The sequence below is a fragment of the Rhineura floridana genome, chromosome 17, assembly GCF_030035675.1.
Source record: "Rhineura floridana isolate rRhiFlo1 chromosome 17, rRhiFlo1.hap2, whole genome shotgun sequence".
NCBI classification, from domain to species: domain Eukaryota; kingdom Metazoa; phylum Chordata; class Lepidosauria; order Squamata; family Rhineuridae; genus Rhineura; species Rhineura floridana.
This window is the reverse complement of record NC_084496.1, coordinates 21,727,457-21,735,784: the sequence shown is the minus strand read 5'-3', so window position 1 is coordinate 21,735,784 and position 8,328 is coordinate 21,727,457. Positions and strand designations below refer to the sequence as shown.

At 44.9% G+C, this 8,328-nt stretch overlaps 1 protein-coding gene across 1 annotated transcript in view; it reads right to left on the bottom strand.

Annotated features, from left to right (window-relative positions):
- Positions 1-4,744: 4,744 nt before the first annotated feature.
- Positions 4,745-8,328, bottom strand: part of LOC133372080 (CTD small phosphatase-like protein 2-B) — a 69,930-nt gene continuing 66,346 nt past the window's right edge. The window contains exons 7-8 of the mRNA XM_061600313.1: positions 7,295-7,433; positions 4,745-5,675 (exon numbers count right to left, since the gene is read on the bottom strand). The gene's annotated coding sequence lies outside the window, so the exon portion shown is untranslated. The remainder of the gene's footprint in view (positions 5,676-7,294; positions 7,434-8,328) is intronic.

Genomic DNA, 8,328 nt, shown 5'->3' with positions numbered 1-8,328 from the left:
CACAGAAGAGTCTTTCCCAGCCCTACCTGGAGATTGACCCCGAGACCTTCTGCACTCAGGGCAGATGCTCCACTGCTGGGCTATGGCCCTTCCCAATGAGAGTCAGTGAAAGCGCCTACACTCCTGTGCACTGCTGCACTCCCCAAATGTGTAAATTCATCCTGTTGATATATACAGCTGCTTCATATGACTCCATTTACAAATGTTGTGAATAGTATGGGCCCAGGTGTCACCTAGTTTTGTGTGTGTGGGTCAAGATGGGTGTATGTAAAAGTTATATACAAATGCACATACATAATAGTTCAATTGGCTTTTGTCTGAAAAAGAAGATTGAAAAATATGCAGAAATGTGTGTAGAAGGATCCTGCCCTGATCACAAGTGGGGTACAACACCCCTTTGTATGGCTTCCACTTGCTGGGTTCTTTGGTCTCAGTGCCCCACCTTTCTTATCCCACGGGCCTCCCTTCCTCCCAGTTCTGCACAAACACCCCAACCTTGCGGTGGATTGGCACACTCCGTCCCTCTGGCTGTCCTCCATTTCCTTCTCAGACCTTACAACTTACAATTAATCTTTATTAAACTTAAAACTAATCCAACAGTTTCGCAGGCAGAGAAGCTCATCTACATGATAAACGCACACCTCTAGCAGCTGCAGGTGGGTCAGTGCAGGAGAGTGACCTCTTCTCCATGCTCCAGCTCCTCGTCCCTGGTGGCCTACTGGTTAGGATTCGACACAATCGCCATTCTCCAGCTCTGCTGTACCTAAAGAGAAAGCAGCATTCAAAGGTTGGCCGATTTCCTTTCGCCTGCCTAAAGTGGCGCCTTGGCTTCGAGTTGGGCTCCTTTCGTTCCTGGCCCTGCCTGTTTCCACATTGCTGACTTGAAACTCTGCTCAAAAGCCAGCCTATGACTCCAGCTCGATGCCTCAAATATCCAATGCCACTCTTTGGTACCTACCAGAGAGGAAGGAATGGAACCACTGCCATACAGTGCCCCCTATGCCTAACCTCTTCAGGCGGTCCAGGAGGATAACGTGGTCAACGGTATTGAAAGCCGCTGAGAGATCAAGGAGGACAAGGAAGGTGCATTCGCCCCTATCCCACGCCCTCCTCATATCATCTACCAAGGCGACCAAGGCTGTTTCAGTCCCATGTCCAGGCCTGAAGCCCGATTGAAATGGATCAGTTGGCTCCGCCTGCTGTTGTCCTCTTTGTCTTGCCCCCTCCCAGTCTCAGTGGCCACCAGCCACCATTGAGCTTAGTGAGATAGTGGACATACCTGGCTGGCAGAGGTGTGTGGCTGATGGTATTGGCAAATTCCCAAGTTTGCATGGAGCTTTAGCAAACAACAGTTTACCTCTCTGAGAACATGCAGCTAAGGTTTTGCAAAGTGTCTGTATGTTTTGGGAAGGAGGGATGACTCTTCAGTTCATAAGTGAGTAGCACAGTAAGGAGAGGACAGCAGGCTGGTATAAACATCTGCGATTTGATAACATCTTGGGGCTTATTTGCAAGCCCTTCTCAAGCCAGCTTTCTGAGCCGTCCCCCCCCAGGTGTGCCTCTGCATCAGTGCTTCCCAAGCTCCCCCCCACCCCCAACGGACAGCTTGAAAATTGCTGAGAGTCTTTGCAGACCACTTAATGGTTTTTCTGCCTGTTACAGCAATTGTGATGCTCTGTGCTAGATGCTGTATGGCATTTTTACAATGTATTTTTACGGCTTTTCCTTTCTTACATATTGTTTGTTATTGTATTACGATTTGAACTGCATAGAATTCAAATTCTAGTATAATAAAATGCAAAAGAAGAAACAAGCCATCCAAACACAGTTAAAAATCAGTAATGAATATTTAAGGGGATGGATGTGCTATCTTCGACCTCAAATCCACAGATATGCCATGGATCACCTGAATGAAGCTTGGGGACCGCTGGTGGTCTATGTACCACAGTTTGGGAGCCCCTGCTCTGTGCCCAGTGCATTTAAGGCAGCTTTATAATGGAACAGCTGATTGTGGGTGTGGCTCCCCCCTTTTCTTTTTTCTTGTTTTGCACCTGTGCTGGCTTTTTTGCTCCTGCAGTGAGTTACATGGCTTCTTCTCTTCCCCCTCTCCTTGCTCCAGCTCTTCTGTCCTGATGGCGAATACAACTCCATGGCTGCCGCCTTCTTCAACACCCCGGAGAAGAGCGTTGTCCGCCTCTTTCACGATCCCCCAGGTCAGTTGCCTCCCAACTCGGAGAGTGTCAGTTTTTCTTCCTGGCATTCTCACTTATACCAACCCAGGGAGTGGCACTGTATGTCAGCTTCTCTTGCCTTAGTCTCTGGATTGCCCTTGTAGAACTGAGATGGAGAAAAAACGAGGCACTGGTTGGCTCTGCCGTTGGCTGCTTTAGATCCTCCTGCTGTTGGCCTCCCACCCTACCAGTCCCAAAGGGCACCAGTCACCGCTGTGCTAACCACTTTGGGTTCGCCTTCGAACCTAGGGATTATCCACCCACCCCTGCGGATGGCAGGATTGTGTTTTTTTACATGGAACTAGCAATAGCAATGGATAATATATCCAGAGCAGAGAGTCTATCTGCTTTCTACATTCAAAGGCAATTTCATGGTAGGACACTTGGTAGTGGCAATCAACCACAGAAAAGGGACTTGTTGTCCAATGCAATTTTTGTTCAGTCCAGGGATAATTTGGAGCAGATACAAATGCACAAAGCTGTTGTGTGCCAAATCAGACCACTGGCCCAGTGGTTGCTGGTGCTGATTGGGACTGGTAGGGTGGAAGATAGGGAGCCCAACGGTAGGTGGAGTCAGAGCCAACCACAAGCAGAGCCAATTAATTCTACTTTTGTCCCCATCCTCGTCCCTTCTGAGTTCTACAAGGGTCATTCTAGTCATTGGGGATCACTCGTGGCTGAGTAAGATTGTCTTCCAAGAAAAGGTCTTTAACGGTGGGTCCGTAAGTGACTGTGGAGGCCAATTCTGGATCCACACAGCCTCCCACAGTGAGGACATAGGTTTCCAGATGGAAGATGGTTGCAATGAGGATTTGCTTGACGTGCCTTCCGCTTGGCTCGTTTGTCCCTTTTGCCCTGTACTTGTGCTTCTTCAAAGTCCATAGCACCTTTGATAATGGCCGACCTCCTATGTGTAGGAAGGCAGGCAGGTGGTCTTGGAGAAATCTAGACTGAGGTTGGTGGGGCAGTGCCCTATTGGCCCTAATGACCCATCTGGTACAGGTGTATTGACTATTTTTCTAAGTTCCAGTAAGAGGCATTTCTCAGCCCAACTGAGCTTCTTTTAAATGCAAAATTGGGGACCTTCTGCATATGAAGGCTAAAGGCCAAGCTCTTGCTGCTGTCATGGCCCTCCCTATGTCTCTTTTAGACACAGATGCAGTTCCAGCGTAACTGGTGCCTAATGAAGCAGTTTTGGGGGAAAGCATCCCATATTTTATGTATCTGCTGTTCCCTATCAAGGGTTCTGGTTTGCCTTTTTAACAGGGGTAGGCAGCCAGAGCACCCAATTAGTGCCATACTCTGGACTGCAGTATCCTTCAGCAAACGCGTTTAGATTAATACAAAGGAAACAGAAGGGCCTTAGACATTATGCTCAAATTCTGAACGGTTCAGGGCTCCAACTCCAGGGAGCCATCCACCATACCTGTTGTGAAGACTCCCATCTGTTTCGATAAGACTTCAGTAGGATCTGTGCGTAAAGTCTATGGAAGAGTTGCAGAACTTTGTGGGTTGGCATCCACAGATCATCATCTTTAATGGAGGACTGATCCACACAACTGCGCTGAATGTCCCCACACACGTCTGCCCTAATAGCAAACTGCACTGGCACACAAGTCATCCGATTCCTTAGGGACAGCCTCCTCAGTCCCTAGCACACAATATAGTGCACAAGTCATCTGATACCTTAAGGACAGCCTTCTCAGATATGATCTCACCCATGCACTCAAGTATAGATGAGTTCATGGATGCCCTGTTTTGCATCCCCTCAGTCTGAGGCAATGGTTGGTGGCTAAACGAGACAGTGCCTTCTCAGTAGTGGCACCTAGATTATGGAGGTTTTTTCCTAAGGAAGGTTCATTTAACTCACTCCAAGTCTGGCTGCCTGTCAGCAGGTTTCAAAACTCTAATTGTCCCCACCTCTGTCTCACAAGACACCCAGATCCTGTGCAGCTGGAAAACAACTCCCACTGTCTAAAAACGTGGTGTTGTGGCTTCTGCTGCACTATGGACCAGGTGATTGTTGTAGCAAACTGTAATTGCAGCCTTGGTGATGTGGGCTTTCATAGACCCACCAAATAAGCTGTGGTCATCAGGGTGGAAGAGGTCTGGGTTTGGACCAATGGTGGCTGGTGCCCACTGAAACTGGGAGGGTGGAATGCAGGGAGATAAACAGTAGATGGCGCCTGAGCCAATGACAAGCAGAGCCAATTAATTCTAATTTTGTCCTAATTATCTTCCCTGCTGTCCTTACAAGAGGCAAAACTGAGACTAAGGAGGAGGAAGTCGATAGGCTGTGCTATCCTCAGGACATCTTGTAAGTAAGAGGGCAGGCAGGTGGGGGCTGGCAGGGCAGTGTTTCATCCACCGTAATGGATAAGCTTCCACTGGACCCGACACAAAGATCAAGTGTAGGTCTTAAAAGAGTAAATGGTTATTATGAGTCTTCTTTCACACTCTCTCTCATTTTTTGTGCAAACTGACCCAAAGAAACAAAAGACAACAGGGACAACTTGGACAAACAAGTAGCCATTTAGTGGCAAAGTATACCTGACAATGGCATTATCAGTTAAGCAAGGAAAAAATGTAACTATTATAACGAAAAGGTTTGAAAGGGCATGAAAACACCTGGCCTGAAATAAATTTCTTTTAAAACACACACATGAAATAAGGCACAACTCTTGACCAACAAATATTCTGCAAAGCCCCCAGAGCTCTGGAAAACATAAGACAAAACCAGAAAGACATCATTTCTGAATAACTTAAAATGCAACAAAAATGCTTGACCTATTAAAAAAAACCCACCACAATCATAAAGAGATCCACTCCCTTTAACTTGGATTTTCCACCTATGTCTTTGACAGAGTGCAAGCTCCATTCTCCATTACAATGGGTGTTGTAAGACTTTTTTTATAAGGCTTGAATGTAGTCTCTCTCTCTCTCTCACTCTCACTCACACAAAAAAGTACTACCAGCAGTATTACGTTTTATCTCCTGCCAGGCAGATAATATAAAGCTCTGAGTTTAACAAGTTATAAGACCAGTGGACACAAAAGCTCTCACTCTCTCTTATGCAAAACATCCACTAATCTAAACGGGAGATAAACCTGGAGGAAGACAATGGGACCCTGCCCTATAGCGACTGCGTCTGAGTTACTCAACACATGACAGCATACTTAATGATGGTTCAGCCATTATAATGACAGCCAGAAGAAAAAGAAACAGCCTCCAGCTTCTGGAAATAATAAACCACAACTTGACCATTCTGACAGGTAAACATTTTGAGAAGGTAACAATCCCTTCAAAATTCTGCATTTTTTTAAAGTGCTACTCAAGGAAGAATTCAAAAGCACCAGTCCAATTTATTCAGTCTTATTAGCACCACTATCCTGGTCGCTTGGCATAAAACTGCTTCCGTTAGCAATTTCTTTCTTTGACAGGCAGCTGTGAAAAAGAGAGAACAAAGTATTTTAGATTTCCACTTTCATGGCTCACACAAATCCAAGTCTCATAGGTTAGCATGCCTATTATTCAGAAAGCCCAGAAGATTCTCCATTAGGTAGAAGCATTTAGGTGCCCTCATCCACCGATCTTCCCAAAGCTTTTCAAAAGGAGACCATGCAACCTATTCTGACTTTGAGGGAGGGATGACAATGCCGTTTTAGGAGCATTATTTTTAAAAGCAATTCCAAGCCTGCAAAGGTTTTGCTGTGCACTCTGAATAATTGCCTTAGGCTTCATAAGCAGCAAAACTCTTGTCAAGAGAGGTGCTCTGCAATGATGACCACGAGAGAAGGAAGTATGCCCTTATAGGCCAATGCAAAACAGCCAATAAAAACAGTTTAATAAGGAACGCTGGGGTGCATTTGAGACCATAGTACATAATTCAGCTCAGGAGCTCTGGTGCTAAAGTGTGGTCCAACCAATGGCTCAGAACAAAATCTTGACATGGCAACTGCACAGAGTATCACGGCTGGTGTCTTACAGATGTAGTTTTTACTATGCAATTAAAGCAGTTCTGTGCTGCAAGGGCAAATGAGATCATAAATGGTGAGATTCTACAACAGTAACAAAAACAGGCTGGAGATGGCACTATAATGTAATCTTTTACAAAGTGCTTCTTAGGTAGCTGCAGTGTTGACTGAAGATTGCGGCCCGTAAAAAAAAAAAGATAAATCAAGGCATATAGCCTCATATAAGAACTAGCACCAATGCCCTCTGACCATTACCTCTAATTTTGGGCTAGGCTCGCACAGGAAGTTATGATCTCCATACAATTATTCTGACCTGTTCCTCCTGACTACACATTCACAATTATGTGGAAGAACAGAAGCCTAAACTAAGTGTTACATGGATATAACCATAATTATGGCACCCTTTCCCCCCGTTCATATGGTAAAAATGTCTTGGATACGCATGTAGTATCTCTTCCGCTATACCAAGGATCACTACCCAAGCCCCCCACCCACACATCAGACACTGGTAAAGGCTCTAAAACCTGCAGTATTTACATACACTACAATAGCTGCTGATTTTCACAAATATGCTAAGCAATATTGGCATCTCTAAAGTAATTGTGCCCATTGCATCAATGTCTGCAGATCCCAATACTCTCCAGGAAAGATCCCCAAGTGACACTTGAAGGAACATGCGTGCAAGCAGAGCTTGGAAAAGTTACTTTTTTGAACTACAACTCCCATCAGCCCAATCTAGTGGCCATACTGGCTGGGGCTGATGGGAGTTGTAGTTCAAAAAAGTAACTTTTCCAAGCTCTGCGTGCAAGGTATGGATTCAAGCAGATCTGGTAACAGTATATATGGGCAGAGCATGCAGCATACCAGTGCTACATTGAAAATGGTAAAATGGGGCCAGAGCAGCGCTCACTTACACTTCCCATGTGCATAATGAGTTTAACTCAAGTACTCCAGAAAGTACCTTAGGCACCCTTCAAACTTCTGCTTGAATGATTTCTTAAAATAAATGTCCCTGCCCTAATAAAATTATAGTTGCTATTACAATGTATCAGGAACACAGTTTATTGTGACAGAGCTGTTAGCACTTACTCTGGAGTGGGCCAGTAGCTGAGCAGAGTTGTAAGAGACAAGTAACAAACACTCAGCACTCCAGACACTGCCAGTGATAGCATACCCAACCCGCCGAGCACACAAAGCAAGGTGACTCCTCCCAACGATATTACAAAACCTACCAAGAAAAAAAGCAGTTAGTTCTACATGTCCAGCAAGAGTAGACGATAACATAAAGCCCAACCACTCATCTAGTAAACTGGGCTGACCTCTTTTTTCTTGATTATTTATTTACTTATTTTATGAATTTATTTATTATTTATTAATTACATTTCTAAACCGCCCTATAGCAACAGCTCTCAGGGCGGTGTACAACAAGATAAAACCACATATTTAAAATACGAGCAGGTGTGGATTGCGCCACACAATAAAAAACATATTTAAAACAAACTAAAATAAAAATAAAATAAAAATTACAAATTACAATTAAATTAAAATTAAAATTAAAATTATTGTACTTGTATACCACCCCATAGCTGAAGCTCTCCAGTTAGAGGAGTGGGCTCCTGCCATGTTAAAAGCAAGAAGCAGGACCTCTGATATTAACTACTATGTGCACCTTCCGTTGGGAAAGAAGTTGCCCTGGAGGCGAATCCACTTTTTAAATTTCTTACTTCTGAATGGCAGGGTTGGTTGTCAAACAAAACAGCTTATGATGCTCCACTTCTTATGTGGCCCAAGGAAAGTTGCTGATCTCTCCTTATGGGAGGAGGGTCTGCTAGGTAAAAAGTGGCACTTTGCACACTCAGCATGATAAAGAAAGGGCTACTAGTCACAAAGGCTATGTTATTCCTCCACTCTTGGAGGCAGTATGCTTTTGAATACTGGTTGCTGGGAAATACAGGTGGAGTAAGGGCTGTTGAGCTCAGGCTCTGCTTGCAGATTTCCCATGGGTATCTGGTTGGCCACTGTGAGAATGGTCAGGACGCTGGACTAGATGGGCAGGGCTCTTTTTATGTTCTTAGAGAAGGACAGAGGGGGCTACAAAAATCTAGATGGGTTCCATATGCATC